Below are 27,405 nucleotides of genomic sequence, written 5' to 3'. Positions count from 1 at the left end.
TTGAAATAGCCTAGTGTACACGTAGATGGTATAGACTTTTTTTAATGTTGTGTGTGATGGAATGAGATTTTTTCCTTGTACTTGTTAACAGTAGTTAATGAAATTTGAATGTATAAGAACAAAACGTACAAAGAATGTACAAAGAACTGAATCAAACTTTTAAACAAATAACAACGTGTTTAAGTAAGCACATACCGTATAGCGAAGCTTCTAAGACCTTATCGCATATTATGAAAATTAATAATATTTTCGATCTTCAAATTTTGAATTGGTCACTGCCCTTGCAGATATGTGCTCCAGTGTCACTTCTCATTTCCATCATAACTTCAGTTGAAACTCTGAAGCTGTTCTCTGAAATGCTTTTGTGATGTTGCTGATGTTGCTCATATTGCTTTTCTCTTGACTTTATTTACATATGTGGCCTTGAAGTAATCCAAAAGTAATCAGATTACATTACTTTCATATTGTGATACTTGGATTACATTACTGATTACATTTTTTCTGAAGTAATTTGTAACTGTAAGAGAATGCATTTTTAAAGTAACCCTCCCAGCCCTGAATCTCTATATACATTTGCAGTAACTCATCACCAATTATATGATTTGAAGCGGATCAATAGGAGGTTCACAATAGTGAGTCTCCTTATATGTTAATTTAAACAACCTCAGGAGATCTCAAATGATACAAACATTTTTCCAAAACTAACTGAATTTTGGATCCAGTTTGATAAATGAGGCCGTGTGTGCATATGTTTGTGTATGCTCTCCTGCAGCAGGAACGAAAATCTGCACCATACTTCCGCAAAGTCAGCCAGCTTTTTAAGCAGTAAAGCAAGAACAAAACCACTGGAACATTACAGAACCCATTTTAAATAACTTATAAGAAGCCAAGTGGCAGAAGTTCTTTTTTTCCCCTTCTTTTCTTTCTTCTTCTTTTTAAAGCCTCTCACGCTCCAGTTGCAGCTAGTGTTCCAGGGTTGAGGACACCCTGCTGCTAATTAAGAGCAAACTAAATGAGTGAGACTGCCTTTTTTTACGAGCTGTGACTGTGTGTCCGTTCCCTTTCCAGCATAATGATCAATGAGCAGCCAGATTAATAGCTTTGCATTCAGGGAACTTAACTTCCATGTGCTCTGCTGTATCTTTTGATATTTTATTATTTTTAATTACGACAGAGGAAACTTTGCATAGTGTGGGTCGTGACGTATTGATCTACTGATCTCAAACAGAACAGAGAGTAGTAAGACCATGTGTGATGTGGCCAACACGAATTTGCTTAACTAATACGTGAGAGGACAAGAGTGTGTGTTTGTGTTAAGCCAAAGTACCACTTACTTCAAGACAAACCCCATTACCGCAAGTGTGTAAAGATCAAAATAACAGCATGCATTCGTAAAAAGCAACTGTGAATAACTGTTGTTGAATAAACCATGACTGCTCTAATTTATCCAGCTGGAAACAAAGGAGAAAAATGTTGTCTTGAGTATATTTTGCTGAAGTACAGACTAAATGATGATGAACAAGTGAGGTGAAGGACTATGTTACACAACACAGCCTCACAACAATTCAAAAGAACCAACTAGTATGTGAAGTTATGAATGGTTAAAGTGAGGTTCACAAGCAGGAGGTAGCAGTGGGCACATTTAATGCACTTTATTGAGATAATCCAATTTAGACACTCAGTCAGTCACCAAACCATCTACAGACCTCTCAGAGTTTAATCAACAGAGCACATATTTCCTACAGAAGGTCTACAGATTCTATACTATTATAGTATAAGGAAATTCAACACAGTGACTGTTGCTGAATTTCCAAATATAATTTGGCAGAACGTGATTAATTAATTAATTAATTTTCTATAACAGCAGCTAAGAGAGTAGTTCCAGTTGCAAGGTAAATAACAGATTAATGCACTTGTTCTAATGTTATCATTTTTATAGCAACAACTTGCACAGGACCTTGCATGATGGACACATAAAACAAATTTAATAAACCAGTAACTGTTGATATGGTGAAATTTTCTGTGACGAGAGGTTTCTTTAACATCTCCAGTGTCAGTCAGAGGTAAAACTGTAATTTTAGGTTTTCAGAAAAGGAAGTATTCAGTAATATGATAAGCTGCATTTTTGTCTAATTAACTAAGCTGTTACTATTATTATTTTTTTATTAATCTTTTAAATTGAAAAGAAAGGCTTGTGAGGCAACGACTGTATAATCGCTGATATAATCAAGTAAAACAACATTAAATGTTACTATAAACTGATAAAAATGACATGTGGTTGGCAAATTGCTGTGGCATAAGAGGAATAAAATATTTTGTGACATTCTTTTACTGGAAAATAATAAACGTCAGGGTGGTAACAGTAACTCTGTTCGAGTTGGGCCACTTCTCACCATGCCATCATTGATTATTTTCCTATAACCGCACACCTGTGGTGTTTTATCCTTACAGAATTAACAGTCATTACCTGGACTAACCAAATGAAATAAACAAGTTGATAATCTACAGAGAATCGCTGCCATGTTGCTGAAAGGCAGTGGACATTCCCGGTGACAGACAGGTGGATTGTTGACTGTGGAGTATCTTAAGCTGACTCTCCATATCAAGTTGCTACCCAACTTCACATAAAATTTGATGCCGTTGCTCTTGCTCAGTAGAATACTGTAACGTCTTAGGCTACATCCACATTAATCCAGATAAATTTAAAAACGCATGTTTTTCTCTACATTTTGACCTTCCTTCCACACTGAGATGGAGGTTTTTCCAGCGAAAACGGAGCTTTTCAAAAACGCTCTCCCAAGTAAATCTGAAAGCGCCGTTTTCGCGTTGTAGTGTGGACTGAGCAAACTGTGACGTATTTTTAGCCATGTGATGCCGTCATGTAAAGTTGTTTGTATGAAAACAAACAAATTTATAGTCTTGGGTTAAGCGCAGCAACAACTCCACCTCTTCGTCTGTCCATTTAAAAAACTCGGTGCTTTTCCTCGATTCCTTGCTTTTCCTTTTCCTTGCTGCATCAATTCAAAGAGACGGAAAATAAGGCCAAAGCTTCTTATGTCTTTACGCATGCGCAGTATAGGGATGTAAACGCTTTCAGATGTTTCAGTGTGGATGAGCAATTTTTTGGAAAATGTTTGAAAACACCAGTGTAGACGGAGAGTGTTTTAAAACGAAAATGCAGTTTCTGGTCTATCTGGATTAATGTGGATGTAGCTGGTGAAAGATGGTGAAAAAAAAGTTGTTATGCTTACGTAGTAATGGGGGAAGCTCAAATCCAAGCAATATTTATTTCCTCCTTTGCATGACTTGAGGCCTGATCTGAGTTGAATACTAAAAGGGATGTCCTTCAGGAGCCTGAGATGGTTTAACCCCTCCTTCTTTTTCAATAATGTACAGCAATGCAAAATGCCTTTACTGGTTAATGTGACTTAAATGGATATTATTTCAAATAATATTTTGAAAGACAAGAAGAAAAAAACAACTTCAAAGAGACAACTGTTTCTCTTTTCAAGGACTTAAACAAGACCGAATCCCACCTCACCAGAGACTCATTTAGGTGTAACAGAAGTGCTGTCCAGAGCTTAGTGTCCTTGAATGTCTAGTCAGAGGAAACAGCAGAGTCACAGGGGATGCTTCATCAGAACCTCTTGTAGTTTTTTTAAACTGTGATTGAGATCTACAGTGCGTCCGTATTAAAATCATTCTCAAGGCTGGATCGGGAAGCTGATGCAAGGTTGCGATGGACTTTGACAGGAAACACAGCGAGCATCACATCACACACAAAACTGGGAGCCAAAGAGACACGACTCCGTGTGTGTTTACAAAGAAAAGGCAATCATATAGAGGATGATTTGTAGAAAAAAAAGTGCTAAAAAGTGTTAATTTTCCCTATGTATGAAGACTTTTGGGACACCCTGTAAATCTCTATTGAAGCATTCATAGATTTATTGTACTACCTGTGAGCTCTTCAAGATGTTTAAGTTTCCTCTGGTTTTCAACTTCAACTCAGTTTTTCATTTAATTTTTCATTTCTATTTGATGGAATACTATGGAAGGTTCTTCAGCTCCCTGGAGGCAGGGTTTCACATGAAGCACTTCATAGCACTGAAGAGGAGACGGGCAATGATGCCAAGCTGTAAGTGCCAAAATAAAGACTCAGGCAGAAACAAATTCTTTGGACTGACGTGCAATCCATTCTCCATTTCCACCTCCCAGACAATTTCATGACACGTGCAAGAGTGGGCAACTTGTTATAAGACAGGAAAGCAGGACTTGCCCAAGACTGTAAAGCAATGATGAATAAAAGAAATATTTTAGCAGTAAGCTTGTACTGCTGACAGGAAAATTACTTCTTTACAAATCAAATTCAGTGTCATAAAAAGCCCTTCGAACGTGTAAAGCTTGAAAATTCCATCTGGAGCATGCATCTCTATTTCTCTCCACAGGATGTTCAAGGTCTGCAGCACTGTACATGTAAACTGATACAACAGTTAGGCCAGATAAAAACAATCACAATAAAACTAAAAAAGTACTCCTTTATTCCCTTCAAACCATCAACACATACCAGTGTTCTAGTGATTAGTGTGCGTTTAATTACGAATGCATTAATTGCTACATTGCTTTTATAAAGTCACGAGCATATATAGCACAGATAGAGGAAGCGCATGTGTCTCAGTGCTCGCACTATTGAAGTGCTCTCATGCCTGACAGTTTCTCTGCATTCTCTGCATTGTTGGTGCGCAATTCACAGAAGCGTCCACTCATTTTTAATGACCACGCACACTGATGCTGCTCTGCTCCCTCAGGTCAGCTGCCCTCACGCTCTCTAATAAAGATACGCAATAACATGTTTTATCAGGTTATTTATATCATAGTAAGATGCTGTAGTTCCTTTTCTTGATATTTTCACAAATAGTTTTCAGTTTGCTTTGCTTTTATTGCCATCCTTATTTGTGAAATATGTACAGATTGCTTTCATTTTGTGTCTGTTCATTAGCACAGCAATGCACACAGTATCAGATGCTGCTATCAAAGCATATTTTACTAGTATGAGTACGAGTAAATGCTATCAGACCAATACCCAATACCAGTATCTGTACTGATGCATCCCTGGTCTGTCCCTGATTCTTCTTGTAACGGAAATCCCAATTTTTTTGGTCTTTAGCAGAGACCATGATTTATACTCTTGATTCTTTGACTAATTTTAGAAGGAACAAAATGTATATTTATTAAATTCCCACATTACTGTAGCACACTGTGGTAGCTACATTCTCCTAGCTGGTCTGCATTTTGATTTACTGCGAAAGCTGATATCCGGAGCAAAAATAACTGCTATTTAGTTTAAAACTATAATAATATTAGCTTGTCAAGAATGCAGTGTGTCCTCCTAAAATGCAGCCATGATTCACTCACTCAGTTCATTCATGTAGTCATTGTTTGTTTAGTAACAAACAATGGGACGTTAATATTCGGTATGTAACAGATTTGTTTAAGACAAATTTGTTGCTAATCATTACAGATGGGCATTTGGGTCATTTTGAAATTCACTCACAGTTTTCCCGTGTTGTTTTTGTCTTTTTTTCTTCTGTAGACTACGTGAGGTCATGTGCTACAACATCTATGTGAATAAGGAGGAATAGCTGCACTGTTTTATGCACCAGTTTCCTGCAGAATCAAAACTGTCCTTAAATCAATCTTCATTGCAAAATGAATCGAGATTCCCATTTTAATATAATGTAATATGATTTTTGTGTTAATTACCATGCAGCAGCTATAATTTGAAAAAGGGTGTCATTTTTGGTTATGTTGCTTAAATAAAGACAAACATAGTTTATTGTAAATGATAAACCAGTATTTATGGGTACACTAACATCCTTAACTGTAGCTTTTGGTTCCACAGAATAGCCAACAGTGTTGAAAGGGGCAGGATATAAAAACAAAACAACAGAGGGCCTAAAACAGAATCTTGTGGGACATCATGTTGCACTTTTTAGGGTCTGAAGAATGTATATTAATGGCAGCCAAAAATGTCCGTGAGGAAAGACTCATGAAAGAACCCAACCATGTTTTCAAGCTTGTAAATTAAACATCTTTGTAAAATGTATGTTGAATTTTTAAAATTTGCTTTCCTCTAGTCTCTGTATACATTCTGTAATGGCCAGATTGACATAGAGCAACTCAACAAGTTAAAATAAATACAAAGACATCACCAGAACGCTGCTCTGTGACTGAAGGGTTAATCTGAAGTGCATGCCAAAAACTCCAACAGATGAACCCTGTTCTGTCCAACACACACACACACACACACACACACACAGTAATTTAAGGCCACCAGGGAACACATTACTACCACTGCCCAGTGACATGGTGGACATATTGAGATACTTAAGAAGTGGTTTACAAGAGCTGAGACTAGCGACTGAACAAGCTGCCAAACTCTGTTCAGCTTCTTCCTTGCTCTCTTTTCCCTCCCTCATTCTCTCCATCTCTTCTCCTTCTCATTTTCTCTTGTTTCTATTTCACTCTCTTGAGATTATTCAGTTGCTTCTCCCACAATAACTAATCATCCTGTCTCTCCACTTACCACTTTTGAGCTGGACTCGCTCTTCTGGTTATTCAAACAAGCTACAACTCATAATTTCTACTCTACATGTGTGTGTATATTTTTCTTTCGTGCACTCCCCTCTGCCACCATGTTTGTGTGCTGTTGCTATGGGTTTCTGATAGCTCTGTGGCCATCGCGGCTAAACTCAACCAGTGTTCACGTTGTTTTTGTGGTAACACTGACACACTTTCTGCCTCACGTTCTTCCTCCCCGCTCTCCACTCTCTAAGCAGATGATTCAGTTACAGCCATGCTGACAATGACATATGGATGACTATGATGCCAAAGAGGCATGGCAAGTAAGAGGAGATATAAAATAATACATAAAATACAATCCTATGCAATAATAAAGGTGCACACTAACTGTGGGTCTGTTCAGTGGTTTCCAGACATGTGTGTGTCTATGTGTTGCTGAATTGATTGAGGCATGCTTGTTTTGCTGGGAACCTACAATGTGGACATAAGACGCTGCCAAAGTGCCAGTTTTCTTGATGGTCCCCCTGTGTGTGTGTGTGTGTGTGTGTGTGTGTGTGTGCGCGTGTGTGCGTGTGCGTGTCCTGGAAATGATATTCTGTTGATTTTTGCAGAGTGATAAGTGCAGTAGATGTTCTCAGTCAGGGTTTTTGTGTGTGTGTATGTGTGTGTGTGTGTGTTTGTGTGTGTGTTTGTGTGTGTTTGTGTGTGTGTACACTTCTGTACACTTCTTGGGTGCTGAGGGACATTCCAAGCATTCCCTACTACAACAGCCTGGAGCAGCTACATTTGTATCGTCAAGAGCTGCAAAAATACACACTTTATCCTCCCTACCACAAAAAAAGCAGCAGGCAGTTAGTCCCATTTCTTCTTTTTTTCTCCTCACTTAACATCAATTTCCATGGTAACAAAATAAAAAGCATGAAAGATGGGGTTGTGAAAAACTTGGTTTTATCTGTGAATGCATTTGTGTATGTGTGTGTGTGTGTGTGTGTGTGTGTGTGTGTGTACATATTGGTGTTGTGTGATTCTCTTAGCCTTTATCTCCTTCTCTAACCACACCGGTTTATCCATCACAGAGAGAATCATTCCCATCATTTTTTCCTGCCAAAACTGTCATAAATCATTGCATTTTCATGCTAAATGTCTGTGTAATTGTATGTTAGCGATCCAACCAGCGCTGCCGAGTCAATCCATTATCACCAACAACATGGCCGATGATATGGAATGGCAAAAGCCTCAGATAAACATGGAACAGCTCTGAATGTTCAATTTAAATTTATTTATATATATTTTTTAAACAACAGACAAGTTTTTAGCAAGCCAGAGCAATAGTGGCATGGAAACCCAGCATATAGAAGCCAGTATCAGAAGATGAACCCTACTCCTCTGGCGATGCTGGAGAGTGAGTTTACGTTATTATGCTTGGGCTGAAATTGTACTGTACATACCTTATGTGGTACACAGTGTTAGGAAATAGGAAAAGCTTTGCACTGGTTTACTTTTTAAACATTGTGGCTTTCAGCACAAACAATGTGAAAGAGCATGAAGACAAGAAACACAACGCTAAACCATATTTAAGCATGAAGAAACAAACAAGAGCTTTCATTACACTCAGACACTCTTCAGTGGAGGAATCAGAACATCTGAATGTTGGTAAATGAACGGGTCAAATCAAACCCCTTCCTGGCTCACAGTCTCCCCTTCTTCTGCACATAATGTTAAATGACATTTGGAGGTGTTTGGACTGAAGGAAGGCTTCACTGGTACTATAATCTGTAATCTGTCTGTGCTTGTGTGTTTGTATGAAATATGCAACCACAGACAGGAAGCTCCCTCCTGCTACTATGCTGAATACAGCTGTACCACAGGAGATTGCTTTAAAACTGCATGGGAAACATAGGGTCAAGTTAAGTCAAGTCAAGTCAAGTGGAGTTTATTGTCATTTCAGCCATATACAAGTACACAGTGAAACGAAACAACGTTTCTCCAGGACCAAGGTGCTACATAAGAAATACAGAACAACACAGAACTACAAGGGACTACATAAATTATACAATAAAGTGCACAAGTGCAAACATGTGCAGACAGCACAAGACAGTACAAGACAGTACAAGACAGTACAAGACAGTACAATGACTACTGGGACAGACAATGGGCATAGTAAGTCCCAGTGCAGCGCCCACCAGTACACAGTTCTGTTTAAAGTGAACCTAGTGACAATAGTGCAAATAGTACAAGAGTACAAAACAAGTAGCTGAAATAGTATAAACATAAGTGTAAACATAAGAGTAGCAGCCTATGAACAGTATTATATAATGAGTAATGTAGCAGCATAGACATGTGCAAAAACTTGCAGAAAGGATGCTCAGTTGTGTGTGTATATTGGTATGTGTGTGTGTGTGTATTCCTTCAGTCCAGTTTCTGAGTATTGGAGGTATGTGTGTGTTCTCCTTCAGTCCAGTTACTGAGTACTGGAGGTATGTGTAAGTCTGTTCCTTCAGTTCAGTTCCTGAGTGTTGAGGAGTCTGATTGCATGGGGGAAGAAACTATTGCACAGTCTGGTCATGAGGGCCCGAATGCTTTGGTACCGTTTACCAGATGGCAGGCGGGTAAAGAGTGTGTGAGAGGGGTGTGTGGGGTCATTCACAATGCTGGTGGCTTTGCGGATGCAGCGAAAGGTGTAAATGTCCGTGATGGAGAGAAGAGAGACCCCAATGATCTTCTCAGCTGTCCTCACTATCCGCTGCAGGGTCTTGCGATCCGAAATGGTGCAATTCCCAAACCAGGCAGTGATGCAGCTGCACAAGATGGTCTCGACAGTCCCTCTGTAGAACATGGAGAGGATGGGGGGTGGGAGATGTGCTTTCCTCAGCCTTCGCAGAAAGTAGAGACGCTGCTGGGCTTTCTTCGTTATGGAACTGGTGTTGAGCGACCAGGTGAGGTTCTCTGCCAGGTGAACACCAAGAAACTTGGTGCTCTTGACGATCTCCATGGAGGAGCCGCCGATGTTCAGCGGAGAGTGGTCATTCTGTGCTCTTCTGAAGTCAACAACCATCTCTTTAGTTTTGTCCACATTCAGGGACAGGTTGTTGGCTCTGCACCAGTCCGTTAGCTGCTGCACCTCCTCTCTGTATGCTGACTCGTCGTTCTTGCTAATGAGACCCACCACGGTCGTGTCATCGGCGAACTTGATGATGTGGTTCGAGCTGTGCATTGCTACACAGTCGTGAGTCAGCAGAGTGAACAGCAGTGGACTGAGCACACAGCCCTGTGGGGCCCCAGTGCTCAGTGTGGTGGTGTTGGAGATGCTGTTCCCGATCTGGACTGACTGAGGTCTCCCAGTCAGGAAGTCCAGGATCCAGTTGCAGAGGGAGGTGTTCAGGCCCAGTAGGTTCAGCTTTCCAATCAGGTGCTGAGGAATGATTGTGTTGAATGCTGAACTGAAGTCTATGAACAGCATTTGAGCATTGTCCAGGTGGGTGAGGGCCAGATGTTGATGGCGTCATCTGCTCAGCGGTTGGGACGGTAAGTGAATTGCAGAGGGTCCAGTGAGGGAGGCAGCAGGGTCTTAATGTGCCTCTTGACGAGCCTCTCGAAGCACTTCATGATGATGGGTGCAACGGGATGAAAGACCAAACAACTCGAAAGACTCGAGAGATGAACTAATCAATTTCCGGCTCTTTCCGGCTCAGACTGGCCAGCTTATGTGGCTGTCAAGTGATGAACGAACGAATCAAACCCGAAGACTTGTCAGATAAGAGGTGAGGCGAGCTAATCATAGACTAAAGATTCAGGTAAACAATGAATTAATGTTTTCTGTTTCTTATAGCATTATAGTTTTGTCTTGTTTGTAGTGTGATCAACGTTTGCGTAAGTAGTAGATGTGTTAGGGAAGTAACACATTTTAATTATATTTTGCTAAAATGAATGAAATGAACGAAATGACTCGAAAAAAGATTCGTTCATTTTGCTGAATGAGACTCAAACGTTCGAGTCGGTAAAATGATCCGAACTTCCCATCACTACTGTGGATTCTCTGAACGTGTGTGCGCTTTGCCTCTCTGATGACCTGGGACAGTTTGGCCCTTTCTGTTAGGGCCGTTCTTCTGTTCTTCCCTCTCGTTGCAAAGTCCACATGCTGATGGAATTTAGGGAGCACTGACTTGAGATTTGCATGGTTGAAATCTCCGGCAACAATAAACAGTCCATCAGGGTTTGAATTCTGCAGCTCGCCAATAGCCCCATACAGTTCACAGAGCGCGTCTTTAGCGTTAGCGCTGGGGGGAATGTACACACCGATTATAAGGACAGTGGTGAATTCCCGTGGTAAATAAAATGGTCTGCATCTAACAGTCACAAACTCCACCAGCATGAGCAGTTACTAGAAACTAGCAACGAGTTCTTGAAATGGTTACAAATGTGACTATATTATTCATCACTATCCGTGAAATTCAATATTTTAGCAAATAGTAGTAATATCAAATATTTCACTGCAATATTGCACTGTTTTCATTTTATACAAACTGTTTTCGGTGGACAGTGCAGCCTGCGTGAACATCTCCTTTGAAATCTGTAGATGCTCTGCTTTATTGAAACCTGGCTTCAATGGGATCCTATGGCAGATTCAGTACGCTGTGCAAATATTAACACCCACAGGACAACATGCTTTTAATACGTCATGTTGGGTCTCATGCAGACACATGGCTTCACTGGGAGTCAATTAGTGAATGGGTGGGAAGGTTTTACATGGAAAAGTGTCTCAGTGTTAATTGGACAATATATACACACACACACACACACACACACACACACACACACACACACACAGTTCCTAATAAAGTGGACAGTGACTGTATATACTGTACTTCAATAACAGACACCTGTGCTTCCCCTATTCTAAAAACTGCCACTGAGCCATACAGTAACCCCGAGGCACATATCCTAATACATCACCTTGATAAAAGGTAAAAAGCCATAGACACTTTCTCTCTCTTGGTTAACAGTCACCTGGTGAGGCCACATAAAGACGACCCCGATCTCTCTCTTATTAGTGGAAGACCCGCAGTCTTTGTTCACACCGGGTCATGCAACAAGTCCAATCTCCACTATGCTGCAAAATGTTCATTATTTAATGCTCACAAATTTATTTCAATCCTAAACACAGCAGCTAATTTTGAAAACTTTGCCACCTCTGAAGTTCCCTGAGAACTGAAGATAATTTTGCCTACAAATCTGGCTAGCAAGAATAATCAATAATACCTAAGCTAATATAAAGATATTGGAGCATGGTTATTATTGCTCATATAACATCTTAAGCCAGTAATTTTATTGGGATGTTACTCAATTCATTACTCCCTTAATGTTTCACCACTGTTTCACAACTCGACTGCGTTTTTCACAAAATATTTATGACTAATTTTGTAACTGAAAAAGGTACGTTTAAATCACTCTTCATTCAACTTGCTCAGCCTGTGCAGGTGTCTTGTGATTCTTTCTTCTTTCACACACTAACCTTCCATTCATCACTGATCACCTTAACAGAATTAAGCATTAAAATTCATAACGTAAATTTGCAATTACTGCTATTGTTTTGACCACAAACACAGGCACACACAGTCGATATATCCTTTGTTTAGTCTTTAGATTAGATTAGATTAGTCTTAGTTATTTAGCATTTGTTTGTGTTTTGTCTTCAATAAATGTTTGTTGCTGCTGCTTTGTTTTGTTATCACACAGATATTGCCTAAAGCCAAACTATTTTAGAATCTTGTCAGACAATACTTCAACCAAAACAGAACCACAGCAGCCATCACATCTGGGACACTGTTCAGTGTCAACGATAGCTGCACCATTTAGTAGACGTCAATGACTTCTTAATGTTGTATTACTCAATTAAGGCATCTAATCTCGATAGTAGTGACCAAAAGAATAAGAACACAGGCGGCAAAAATGACGTTCCTCTGCAGGGCAGCTACTCTTCACAACAGAGTGAGTATCTGTGCATCTGGGAAATCCTCGGAGTAGAACTGCTTCGGCTCCAAACTGAGAGGCCCCAGCTCAGGTGACCCAGTCAGCTCCCACAGGAGCTGTATCAGGCACTGGACAGAGACCTTTAGACAAATCCAGTACAGCCTGGATGGATTTTGATATTTCTAAGATGGCTTGTGAACATCTGGGGATCCCCCAGGAGGCACTGGTATTTGTGACCAGGAAAGTCTGGACTGACCTTTCTTAACCTGTTGCCATTGTGACCCCTACCAGGAGAAGTGGAAGAAAAAAATGAATGAATGAATTTAGTGTGAATGAAATGAATGAAAGCCCAGACAGAATGATACATGGTATTACTGTACATGGTATCATTGGCAAATTCATTCCTTCATTCACATAACACATCCAAATGTCACTTAACATTACATGCAGTTCTAGAGGATGAGGACTGTGAGGCAGAGAAGGTTTGATTGACTTTTTACACTCTACTCAGTAATTTTACATTAATATTCCGTATCAATGTACAGTAAAGATTACTATACCAGTATCATAAATGAGCAATGAGATCTGAAGGAATTGAAAAGTAAAAATTAAAAAAGATCTGGAGGAATTGAAAATTAGAGGTACCTAGAGGTAAGACAGAGCAACATCTACTTGATAACTGAGGTTTCAGCCAAAAACTTCCCACAAATGCATAAAAATAATTACAACCAGCTCTCCCTATTGGCTTTCACACACTTTGGCTATTGTTACCCAAATACGCAAAGCTCTCATTTGGTTCACTACAATAATTTTTCACGCTACTCATTCTATACAACATTTCTGCTTGCTCCCATGTAATTTTACAGCACAGGATGGGATTCTAAGATTCATTTTTTCCACAGTAATGTTTTACTTGTATTTGCCATACAAAGAGTTTTTGACATTAATCTCTAAAAGGGCACTGACTGTGAGTGTGTGGTGAGTGTATCTGCAATAATGTGGCCTCACAGACCAGCTGGTGGTAGTCTGACCTTGGGATGTCAAGTCTAACTGAGCTTTTAGCTTGAAGAAAAAAAAATAGTACAAATATATCACCCTTTTTTCACCTTATGTTAAAATTTGTTCTTATTTAAACGGAAAAGTACCAGCACCATAGAAACAAGCCCATGTCAGCAAGCTAGAGAAAACATATATATATATATATATATATATATATATATATATATATATATATATATTTTTTTTTTAAATGGCCAGGAGGTTACAGGACTGTGTTGAAAAAGACTTTAGAATTGGATTCTGCCTCACTTGCAAGGGATCAAAGTGTCTCCCAAATTAATAAATGTAAATGCCACAAAGTGTAGCTCTTGCGTGAACATCCCAAAGCTGCTCTGGGTTTTCACAGGCTTTATGGACTCTCACAGAGATCAAATGAAAAACTTAGGGATGAACAACAAACAGAAAGAAGGGAGGAAAAAAAGTAGAGAAAATCTTTTAGATATTGCTCCAGACTAATTCCTATGGCGGTGAAGGAGCACCCTACTGTCAGGCTTTAAGAATCAAGTGGCAATACTTTCTGGGAATTCAAAGGGTGTGATTATCAGTAGGGTCATGCAGAGAAGCTGGGCAATGAAGTATACATATACAAAGCTCTTTATTGGATCTACATGATTTTTTTCTGTACCATATAAGCAGGACTGTAGGTGCTCTATCATGAGAATAGCTATGCAGGAATGATCACTCAACACACCACTGGGTAGGAGTTTGAGAGCTGATATGGCAGTACATCAGGATAAGAAAATCAAGGATTTATATTAATAAAATTATGCTACAGTGCAGGGGCTCTCAAACTTTTTGCAGTCAGGGAGGCCTTTAACTGTAAAATAAATTCCAGTACAGATTTATTTTATTAACACAATCCAACTATTCAAATATTAGGCTCATTATTCAAATGTATACAGTAATATTTCTGGCTATTTATTGGAGCCATAGAGCTTTTTATTCCTGAACTTTCCACTAACAGAAAACATAAGATCCATGCTGACATTATTTACAGGCTGCTTGTTTTAGAGTTATTGAGGTTGGGATTAAACCCATTCAATTCAAGTTCCCAGTCAAATAGGATAATAACTATTAACTATCGTAAGAGCTCAATAAATATAACAACTATAAACTATAATAACTTTGGTGGGTTGGGAAGACCAAAAAAAAAAAAAAAAAAAAAAAAACAGTCTGGCTATGTTGTACAGACTCATGAGGATCCACATGGACCTCACGTTGAGAACCACTGCTAAAGTGGTATAAATCACAACATCACAAAATTAGTTATTTATGTCTATCTATATATAGATAGATAGATATAGACATATATACATACACACACATACGTTTATATATATTATTGTAAATTGTAATTCACTCTTAGCTTAGTAGAAAAGCACAGACATAAAGCACTACATTATGAAAATACTCTTCAAAACTGAATCAGTGTTGAGCACAGTGGCTTAATCTGGACTACAGGTGCATTTATGAAATTCATGTTTTGCATGATACTGTTTGTGTGTTTATGCATGTACGCGTGTGTGTGTGTGTGTGTATGGTGAAGGTCTTTGAGGTTTTCTCTTGTGTCATGCCCTCACCTGCAACAACCAACCGTAAGTCATATACCACAAATTTGATCTCTCTCTCTCTCTCTCTCTCTCTCTCTCACACACACACACACACACACACACACACACACACACAGGCACACGTATTTCCAGTAAAACACAGCAGCTTGCCAATAACTCAACATATCCTTAGTTGCTATTCAGCATTTTTTTTCCGTGGCTTTAAAACAGCATCTTCTGGACGGCTGTAATCTGACCTTTTTGCAATAACATTTTTGCAAGGGAGCAAAATTTTCGCACTAACTCTACATTTTTACCTCACAAAGCCTTCTGCCATAAATAACCCTGAGTAATCTTGTTTACTCAAACTGTTTCTGACTTTTCATTTGCATTTGCTCTTGGCAGTATGGGGGCAGTGATAGAGGAGCGAGGGAGCACTTCTAATGATGATCAGACGGTTGTGAGCTCGAAGCCCAGGACTGCCAGAGAACCAGCATAGAGCCCATGAACACATTCCTGAACAGCTCAGCTCTGTACTAGGCCTGGATTCTGTCTCATTTGAATAAACGGTTCTAACAATATACTGAATATAAATGTATATTAACTAAACTAACTATATTAAACTGCATATTAATGCTGCATTAATATAAATACTTTCGGTTTTTTTTGGTTGGTGACAATAACAATAAAGTTGACCAGAGTGAGAGAACAGAAAAGTTTACAGTATGATAATCGTACAATTTAATCTTACACATTAACAACTTAATCATTTCAGATTTCTACATCACAGTATTACATTATTACATACATACTGGTAAATCATCACAACCCTAAATGGCATGTTTTATTTCTTTAAAATATCTGTCAAAGATTTTAAATAAATGCATAAGTGCAAAAAAGCAAACTTAAAGTTATCTACTCACTCTCTCCAAAGGGCAGACAACATGGCACACTGTGCTTCCTCATTATCTTCTGCAGTCTGTAGGAAAAACAAAAAATTTCCATTTGTTCAGTATTATAAATCAAAGCACACCTTGGAAAGGCCTGACAGCTTTTCACTTCGTTATAGCAGCAGTGAATTCCAACAACCCTGGTTGTGGAGCACCCTTGTTCAGCACACTTAAGAGCTCTTCCTGCTCTAACACACTCGCTCCTACTCAGAAAGGGACTGTTAATTAGCAGTAATATCAGATACACTCACATACATACAGTGGATATAAGAAGTCTACATACCCCTGTTAAAATTGCTGTTTATTGTGGACAAAAAAAAATATCCAACAATATATAGCAACCAAAAAACTCAAGTCAAAAACAAGTAGAAACGTTTTAGGCAAAGAAAGAAAGAAAGCAGTACAAAAAATAATAAAAGAAAGAAAAAATGTACAATAGCCTGCTTGCATAAGTGTGCACACCCTTTTATAATGGGGCCTGTGTAACTGCTCAGAATTAAGCAATCACATTCAAACTCATGTTCAAAAGCAATTCACTGATTGTCATCGGTGAAGTGATTCTGATTAACCCTGAAAAAAGATCAGCTGCCTCTGTAGGATTTTTTTTGACATCTTCTTAGTTTTATCCAACTGCTGAAGCCAAGGTCCTCAAAGAGCTTACAAAGCATGTACAGGATCCCATTGTCAAAAGGTATCGAAGAGGGATACAAAAGAATTTCCCAAACAATCCATCCATCCAAGGCCATCATCAACATCCCTCCAAAGCTGACAAAAGGACAAAATTAAAACTTATCAGGGAGGCTTCTAAGAGACCTACAGCAATATTAACGGAGCTGCAGGAATATCTGGAATGTACTGGTCACTCCTTGCATGTGTAAATATCTCTCATATTCTTCACTTGTCTGGGCGATGGGGTAGGTGGGGTAGGGTGGCTAGACAGAAGCCCTTTCTTACAAAAAAAAAAAAAAAAACGCATTCAAGCCCGTCTGAAACTCCCAAACCAAGTCAGCTTATCACCCAAAGTACACCAAACCCATGGTGAAGCATGGTGGTGGCAGTACCATTCGGGGCTGCTTCTCTTCAGCTAGGACTGGGGCTGTAGTGGGAAATCATGGGATCATGGGATCACAAGGGTCCCATCCAGGGAGTATTCCTGCCTCGCACTTAGTATTCCTGAAAGAGGCTCTGGCTCCACCACGACTCTGATCAGCAAAAGTTACTGGTTACTGAAGATGAATTAATTATATGCTACTTAAAACTGCAATGCATTTAAATACTAAATCTATAAGTAAATCTATAATCTATAAATCTATAATGCAAGTCATCCGTTGCATATCATCTTTTTTTACATCCATTGCATACTCAGTGTGATGTAAATATGGATTCTGACACAGCAAATTTTCCATCTAGCTGCGTCTAATCTTTCACACCAACCTGAATCCCAGTGATGCTCAAAAATAGAAAGAATAGAAAGAGGAAATTCTCATTTATCTTTTGTTTCTTTTGTGCTTCTGTGATGGCAGAAGGATAAAGGACAGTTTCCTTTTTCGTCTGTCAACGATTCATTTACAGGAAAACAGACAGATCCGTTATCTCTCTGCACTTCTTTACAAGCGCTCCAAAGTAAATATGGCTCTCACTCAGGTCACCGCTTTCTCTGGACTTCGACTTCCCCTCCATGCTGAACGCTGAACTGGTGTCACCTCCCTGTAAAATGTAACACTTCCCTTGTGTGCTCCTCAAAGTGACTTTTCCCCCTTAACTCATTCCTCCTAAACTCTAACAATCTGCCTGGAGTCAAGAGGACATGAAATTATTTCTCCAGAATTAAACATAATGTGTTTGGCTCGATTTTCCATTTCTCATATTTACATCAGTGTAATCAGAGATGTCATTCAGATCATTTTGTCCTGAGAGTAAGAAAATAAAATAAGTGTCCTGTTAGAGCTTGTAATTTTAACCCAAAAAGTTGACTGTAGTCTCCTTCGTATTCCTAATCTCACTACTTATTCTCGTAACTGCGCACACACACCTGCCATCAGGGAAGGAATTCTGGGTGTCCATTTCCCAAAATATTGTTTACATTGCTAATAATTGAGATATGTTACCAGGAATGTACTTACAAGTGTAAAATGTACTTACAACCGCACTGCTGTAAAACCAAGAGATGGCATAAATCATGTAGGGTATGTATCAAACATAGTAAAACACAAGGGTTAATCAAAGCCAAATGCTACCTGGAAGAAATCGTCAGTGCTGACACACAGGACTGAATTTGTCATTCCGCTTTACCCCGCCTTGCAATCAAGGCCTTGCTGAGCAACTAATTGAATAATTTGCACTGGCTGCTCTCAATTTCCACTGATTCACCCAGAAGGCAGACACATGAACCATTAGACCATTAACCCTCCAGCAATCAAAGAGAACACAGTGTTCAGCTTTTGGATTTGGACAACTACCAACTCTAGCATCCAGCATCCTTCCCAGTGTTATCCTGTCTGAACAACTTAACAGTATATAATACAATGTATATTCATTTGTAGTTCACACTGACACCATGACAGAGGGAAAGTGTCCCATTAGCATGTTATTACTGATAAAAGATTTGACAAACCAGACAAAAGTCACAACAGATAACCTAATCCTTTTAAATTTGGACTACAAATGCATGCATCCCAAATCCTTGAGCTACCAACTCACTCAGTCATCTGCATGTCACAAAAAGCAAAGCATTCAATAATGTTCTTGAATCCTGACCCATCCAGAGAAAGGCGTGAGATGTTCCATTCCCCCATACCACCTACCCTTAACCGCTGTTTATCACAGTATTCATTCACCAGCACTGATTGAGCTCCATGGTTTGAATTAACAAACAGACAGAGGAGGCGCAAAATCAAACAAGAACCATGTTTTCCTCAAATGCAATTATCAACAGGGTTAGTGAGGTACAGCGAGCTAGTGCTTTGACAATTTTAATCTCAAGAAAATATCTAGCATTGCCAAAGACAGGAGAAATTAACTGAGATGCAGAACTTCTTTTGGACTTCTTGTGGAGCTCCAGGAGATTGAGGTTCGAGGGGTAATGTGAGGAGAGCTAAGAGTGCATTAGTGTCTGCCATGGTGGGAGACTCAGGGGGTAGAGGAAGGTCCAGCGCTACCGTCCCACTGTGGATCATTTCCTTTCCAGCAATTGATCCTGACTCCTAAACTCTTAGGTCTTCAGGGACAAGCAACAGGAAAAGAAGCTTGAGCAGATCTGGACTCCATTCTGGCCAGCTTCATTATTCATTACTGAGTCTTGGCTACACAAGAACAGAATTAGCCATAGCACTTCTGCACTGTTAAGTCCTAACTTCTGTATATCACTCCTCGTTGTTACCTGCTCCTGTGATAATGCCATAGGTAATTACACATACAAAACTTCAGAGCGGAACTGACTCATGCCAACTAAAACTAGCTGAAAATATCTCCTGTCCTGATATGACCTTCAATAACGTTCAGCGCCCTGATGTGTCTGGCTCCAATTGCCAAACCATAAACACTGCTACATTATTTCTGTCAGACTAACCTGAAACATAAACAGCAATTTATCTTCTCCATGAGTGGGCTGAGAACATTCTTTTGTCCTGAAAAATCCCCCACCACTTTCGCTCCTGTCTGACACCCCGCCATTCAAGGTGTGATAAATAAACATATCATGGTGGACAAAAAGAACGAGTTAGCATCCCACTGCTAGGTGTGGATCATAATTCATATTGATTGTCTTTTGTGCTTTTATTGGGCTCCATGAAAGAACGAACTGATGAAGGCATGAATGCAACATTGGTTGTAGGTGTGTGTGGCACCTCGTTGCGTCAGACACTCAATGGAAATGATGTGAAGTCATTTGAAGGGGATTTCCAGCTTTGGTGTAGACAGGTGTCTTAATACACACCTTTGTGCATTGTTTTTAAAGACAGAAAAAGATAGAGAATCTTATACTATGTGTTAAAGTGCAAAACTAAGCACACTAAATGGGTTATATGAAACATTTTCTTCCCAACTTGTATTTCACCAGGAAAGATTTGTGGACTGTAAGAAGAGCCAAGCACCATGGGGTTCATGAGAAAAGTTCAACAAAATCATTTGTTTATTTGTGTGCGTGTGCGTGTGTGTGTGCATGTTCCATCCTACTGTGATGTAAAATATAACCTCATGCGCATCAAAAAAAGATGGAATGTAATTTGTCTAATAAAAATGCAACGGACTTTAATATTTACAATATTGCAATCACAAACAATCCCAGAGTACAGGTGCATACATACACACACACACACACACACACACACACACACACAAACACACAAACAGAGAGACAGAGACAGAGACAGAGAGAGAGAGAGAGATGTTTTAGAGGCTCTACCCTCTTGGCCAGCAAAGGCCATTCTGGAGGTATCATTAGTGCTAGGGCATGCTGGGTAATTTGGCCTCAATCAGCATGCGTTCTCTAAAATGATCTGATCCAGCAACACCACCACCACCACCAGCACACACACACACACACACACACACACACACACACACACACGAGTACCCATGAAATAACCTTTTAGTGTTCCTTCAAAGCATTAAAAAATGCTCAGTTCCCCAATGTGTGCATGTCGTAACTTTTGGCACAGTGCGGCACAGTTAACACGATAATTACTGATAATAAAATCACCCTCAGTAATTTCCATCTGAAATGTTACAAGCATTTTAGAACTGGATAGACTCCTTTTAAAAGACAAACAACATGCAAATACTTGCAGGTCTGAATTTGAGTTTTATAATTAGCATCAGTTTTACCATTAATTTTTCATACCGTGCAAAAAATTGTTGCTAACATGTTTGGTCCATTGGTTTAAGTGTTATCAGGAACTGAAGAATACAACAAGAAATCTTAAATTTACAGCTACTGGTACACTGGAGTTGTGCTTACGGGTTTAATTTGTCATTTTTCTACTCAAACTCTTATGCGTAGGCATAAAACAGGCATGGAAAACAAAAAGCCTACAAAACTACAGCCTAGCTCGGACATTTGCACAGTACTGTACACGAGTGGCAGCCAGCCCCACTGCTTAACACACACAAGTCATGGCCATGTTTCCATCATGAGCCTTTCTTTTTTTTTCTCTGATCTTTCTTGAATTCACCATGGTATCAGTTGATCTTAATTTTATGGATTCACAAAACATATACCATATATTTTTTCTCTCAAACCTTTATCACAGATAAAACAACAGAATACATCAGATAAAAAATATGACATCTAGGAGAATCTCTAGACCTTAGCTTTCTTGTGCATTAACTAATAGTCCAATAACTTCTGGTCCCCAGAACTAGGGGAAGTACATATGAAAATTTTTGCTTTCTATGTGGTTCATTGAATTCAAATATAAACACTTATGAAATAAAGCAAACGGTCTTTAACCGGGCTTTTCCTTAACCTCAGAGTGATTGTTTAATGCTAGGTCCAGTGTGTCACTGCCCAAATATTTATGGCCTGCACTGTATACTTAACGTTGTTGATAGTTCTGGCATGTGTATTAGAAAAAGTGCTTCAGTTAGTGGGTGTTTGAAAGTGGGGTACCAGTCCCTAGGGAAGGGCAGTTGTCATGGGTACTAGTGTGTCAAAATGAGCCATGCCTCTTACACTCTTATACTTCGATCTGTTCTCTCTCTCCATCACCACTACAATTAGACTTAAAGGCTCATTCTCTGGTGCCAAAACCCTCCATTTTATTCCCTTGGAGGAAGGCTGAGTTGTGCAGTGTGTGTATGTGTGTGTGTGTGTGTGTGTGTGTGTGTGTGTGTGTGTTTTAATGAACTCTTAGAAATGGAAAGAAAATTTCTATGTGGTTCTTTTCATTGTTTGTTTTTCTTGCCCTTACAGTCCCCTGCTTCCAACACTCCACCCATCTCAAACTGTTCTTTTGGTCCTACTTTACATAATGATGATGATGATCCATCCCAATTAGGAGGTGTTGCTTCCCCAAAGGGTGTATAAAGAAAGGGAGGGTTCTTATTTTCCTCTCTGAGCTAAGTTTCTGATTTTGTTAAATCAGAGGTACACCTTTTTTTTTCTTTTTTTTTTACTTTTGAGGGTTTAGGGATACAGAGACATTCCGTATCAACTGTATTATTGCAAGCAACTCGCCAAAGAATCTTTTGCTACTGGTTGCAATTGGCAAATCAAGTCTCAAAGACTATTTAAGTATTCACAGATTGAGCAGGTATTCCGAGCATGTAATCCTCACCAGTAATTAACTCACGTTTTCATAATCGTGTTGAAAGTAAAAACTTTATTGTGCACATTAATGCACTAATACTAATACTACTGATTAATACTGTTAATGACTCTCGTGGTTACCATATAGTAAGTGGAAAAACTTAGTTAGCTAAACGTATCACAAGGCACCACTATTGGGAATGCCAGGGAGCTATGTAGAGTGAGCGCAGGTACACGGTGGCTGCAGGAGGGGCGGCCATGTATCAATGGTTTTTGGAGTTCTAATTTTCCAGCGAGGATAATGGAAGTGCGAATCTTCTAAATTATCTGCCAAGGTTTTCAAGAGCCTCCACGTTCAACCTCTTCAACATGGGTTGGTCTGCATCAGGAAGAGGAATTTAGGGACAAGCTGGATGGATAAGGGCTAAGGGAGCACACCTGAACCATTATTTACATGGGCTTTTCCCCTTTGTCCGTTTGTAGAGTAAGTAGTGCGCTATGTGTGTGTATGTGTGGCAGAGTCTACAAGCACCACTAAACAACCATGAAAAAAGCTATACGTGTGTTTTCTTTAAATTGTCACCTTAAGTGCCATAGGCATGACACAAAAATTAAAGTTACAGTGCTAAATTTAACTGGGTTTGCTGTTTTCTCCTGGCAGGGTGATGCTGAAACCTGGGCACTACGTTGTCACTTATGAACCTGCAGGAGCATCAGGCTCTCCCACAAAAATAACAACCCAGCTAGCAGAGGACCACCTGTCCCATGTAGGTCTGTTGTGGTCGCGGAGAGACCAGGATACTGCCGGTCTGCATTTCCCCTGGGGCAAGTGAACCAGGTGCTCCAGGTCTCTGCAGTGCACTCCCACCATCCATCTCACAGTCCAGTCCCACCCCAGTCGTACCAAGTACTGGGCAGGATGCAAGGGAGCCCACACCAGGCCCAGGCAGACTGAGGCATCAAAGCTTTATTCAAGAGGAAGCATTAGAAAGGGCCTGGGAGGTGAAGGTGAGGTGTTTTCATCCTCTGTTGCCACTGGAAATGAAATACTAAGGTGACAGTTAGTTCCCAACTTTACCAGCAGATAACAAACTGGCCAGAGTTTATTTAGTTAGCAGCAGTCTTAGGACTGGGTGGGTCCTGAAGAGTCAGGCATTGTGGGGATTGTGCAGCTTTAGAGGAGAATGCACTCCTGCTACATCACATGACTATGATTGACTATTTATCCCTCTACTGACACAAATAACGCTACTACTTATATTCAACAAAAACATACTTCAGCTTTTATTAGTCAGGGTAGGAACCAGTAGAAATGAATTGTTTACTTTACTGTGAATATGAAACATAAAAGCCACTAAAAGTGTTTAAAGTATATACGAAAAGGGGGAAAACCCTAGCTGGTGAACAGGGTGTGGTTTCAGGTATAGAGCAAGATTCAGACAGATCTAGCTATGATAGCTCAACTAAAATGCAGAGACAGAAGGTAAAAACCCAACTCATGTCTTGGCTGATGATTACGGCCTGAGTTAGTGTTAGTCCATACTATGACCAAATCACCCGATCCACACTAGTCCTTTGGGAATATGACAAAATTCTTTAAAACTGCAGCATGAGCATGGGACTAAACAGCATGTGTTTATATATTAAATATGCTACATGTTACTACATATTTAATATATTAAATTTCATAAATGTGCAACAGATGGATCTTGTACATCTCGCACCACCTGGAGCTTTGAAAAATATCAGAAATTTCAATAATTGTTCAATTATACATTATAATTAAAATAGCCTTAGAATAGAAAAGATGTGGACCTACTCTCCCATACATCCTGTGACATATTTATTCTATTAATGATTTTATTTATTATTGGTTGTATTTTTGTTTTATGTTCGTTGCTGTTGATTGCTAACATACAATCTACAAGATCAATAATCTATCCAAATATGTAGCATTTAATGTTTAGAATTGGGGTAGCAATGCTCCGCAAACAAATTTCGCCATGATATGGATGGACTTAATGACTTTATATTACTTGTCATTTGAGCCACTGTTTCCATGACGCAGCTTAATCCGTAGCGATGAAAGAAAGCAGCTGTGTGATTTGCTCAGGGTGTTTAGGATGCAGTTGGACTGGGCTTGAAGAAACAAAAGCAAAATAGACCAGAAAGAAAAATCTGCTGAGTCATGGAATACAACATGGAATTACACAATGTGTGTAATTATTATTATTATTATTATTATTATTATTATTATTATTATTTTACTTTTTTTTATTTGCCTGAAGAAGTATCTTAACTGATATATCACATTCTTAATATGTAAATTTTTTTTGTTTCCTGGCCTTGTAACAGAAATATGACAGAATTGTACAGTATGTTTTTTCAGTTAACATTTTTAGCAGTTTACAGTCTATACAAAACATTTTAATCAATACAACAGTTTATTATTATTATTATTACTATTATTATGATGATGATGATGATTATTATTATTCTGCATCAGCCTTGGTGGTCTTAAGCTGACAGGAACAGCCATGGCTGACTCGCGCTCCTGTCTGAATTTTAATCCTATTAAAGCTGGAGCAGCCATTACGGAGATTTAATACCGACCTTCTCTTTTCATGGCTGCTGAGGAATGAAGAGGGTAACGGGGGGGGGAAAAAAGAAAGAAATCCCCGGCTGCATGTGGATGTCTGATATTCAGGGAACTGAAACGGATACAAGAAACAACACAATGCAGCTAGAAACGTGCTAACAAAATCACATCAGGCAAAATCCCTATGTATCAAATAAGGATACTGTACAAGTTAAACCTAGAGAGAACAGTATGCCGAAACACACACACACACACACACAAATCTGCCTTAATCCACTGAGAGAGGAATTTCAGGACTCGTCTCTCTTTACAGAGTAGAAAAATGAGAAATAAATGTATAAAGTTGAAAATACCACGACCGAGCCATGTCTGCAGAACATAGATCCCATAGATCGTTGATCTTTTTGTCTAAAACATATTTGTCTAAAATATCTTGCTGCCCTGTTTTTTTGTGAAACCTTGCGTACTTTGCTAGTCCTGATCTAGGATACTGAAAGCTAACATGTCCTGTGGTGATTTAATAAAATGTCAGAGGTGCAGATGATTTTTGCAAACAGTCATGAGTTTAAAATAAACCAAGTAACTTTTACACACTCTATTTCTGTACTTCCATTCAGCCTGGATCTGTATATTTAATACAAGAGCAATATCATGGGAACCAGGACAAGCAGCAGGGGTTACACATCACAGTCTTCAGGGTGTTGTCTTTTATGTCCACTTCACAGATTATTTAGATGCATGTAAGTCCAGAGCAGCACTAACCTGTGATTTAATGTAATGTATGTGAGCTTCTTCTACATGAGAAGAACAAGGTACTTGTACTTGAAGGATAAGGATCTAGCTCAAAGTGGCTATTTAGCAGTCCGCAGCTTTGACCTGCAGTATGTGCACTGTATAACTGTGTGTAGATATATGTGTAGATATATATCCCTCCCACAACACTACTCTAAAATATTTGAATTACAGATAGTATATTGGCTATTGGGCATTCCTTTCCGTCACCAGACTGTTTCGCTTCTCATTTTGGGAGGAAAAAGGAGAATGTGTGATATGATTGGATTTTAATGCCGACAATTCTTTGAGGATTCTTCAGGCCACATATATAGAGTGTATTATCTTACCACTACGAATGCTCCTACATGGCACTAAAAGTTCCTAACTAAAACTAAAAAAGTTCCTTCCTAACCTTCTCTTTGTCACAAAACTGCCGAGAGGACATTTTCACTAGGGAATTCCCTTTCATGAGGGAATATCGCAGTGATTGGCTAACATCGTAGCAGCTTGTGCAGCAAAATCTCATTACACAAGGTTATTAAAAATGATGCTGATTTTATACATGAAAACATCGAAACCCTCACACGGCTAACATGCTTTTGGTACATTGTCAGCGTAGTCTATACCTTATTATAGTATTTATAGTAGGATCTGTATGTACTGTATAATCAGAGGATTCATTCACACACTCTTTATGTAGCAGACCGCACTGCAGTGCCTTCATGGCTTTGTAGTTTGTAAAAAATTTAAATGCAAACATCTGACATTGGTTGTTGTTTCCATGTAGTCAGTCTACAACTTTCAATTTCTTATTACTGTTATTATTGTTTATTGTAACATGACATGTAATATGTGATGAATTTACTGTGAAAACCTCTCCATCAGCCAATCACTGTTGATATTCAGATACTGAAAAATGCCTTCATCAGTGGCTACGATGGAACTGAATTGTGGCAGAGGGCATTTATTGGTTGATGCAGTTTAATAATATTTGCAGTTCATCCACAATCATTAATCAACACAATACATATTTAAAGCTCGTTGACATCAACAATATCAAACACACAAACTTGATTGCACCATTAATCACCAGCAGCAGCTGTTTGGGACTGTTTGTGATTTGGTCTTTAGAGACTTGTAAGTCATTTTGACTACCCTTTTTCTCAGGTTTTTTCAGGTTTAGAACCTGTTTTTAGTGCTAAAACTTTGCGAATTACAGAAAAATACAAGTCTTAATATTAATATGCCCATTTGTGTTAGGAGTTTCTCCAAAATCAGCCAGTTAGAAGCTATTATTAGCCTTAAAATTATCTGTGAAAACAGCCACTGATTTATAGGAGACAGATAAGGAAATATGAGATTGTTACTGAACAATGAAACATTACCACTGGAAGAGATTTTAGACAGAACTGAATGCAAATGGACCATTGATTTATGCAGGGAAAAATTATTTAATACTACTACTACTACTAGTAATAATAATAATAATAATAATAATAATAATAATAATAATAAAAGTAATCAGACAGACAGACTGAGAGGAAAGAAAAGTAATAGAAATGAATAAAATAGAATAGGACTCCTGGTCTTGTTCCAGTAACACACATTTTTATGGAAGGAACACTCCTGCCATCTTGTGGCCAGAACAGTTCTGGTTTCTACACAATCGTACGGTAC

At 39.0% G+C, this 27,405-nt stretch overlaps 1 long non-coding RNA gene across 1 annotated transcript in view; it reads right to left on the bottom strand.

Moving 5' to 3' along the window:
- Window positions 1-27,405, bottom strand: part of LOC113527449 (uncharacterized) — a 79,102-nt gene that overhangs the window by 41,725 nt on the left and 9,972 nt on the right. The window contains exon 2 of the long non-coding RNA XR_008302981.1: window positions 16,082-16,137. This is a non-coding gene — a long non-coding RNA (uncharacterized LOC113527449). The remainder of the gene's footprint in view (window positions 1-16,081; window positions 16,138-27,405) is intronic.

The sequence above is a fragment of the Pangasianodon hypophthalmus genome, chromosome 12, assembly GCF_027358585.1.
Source record: "Pangasianodon hypophthalmus isolate fPanHyp1 chromosome 12, fPanHyp1.pri, whole genome shotgun sequence".
NCBI lineage: Eukaryota > Metazoa > Chordata > Actinopteri > Siluriformes > Pangasiidae > Pangasianodon > Pangasianodon hypophthalmus.
Note: the sequence above shows the minus strand (reverse complement) of the source record. Positions and strands in the feature narration are given on the sequence as shown.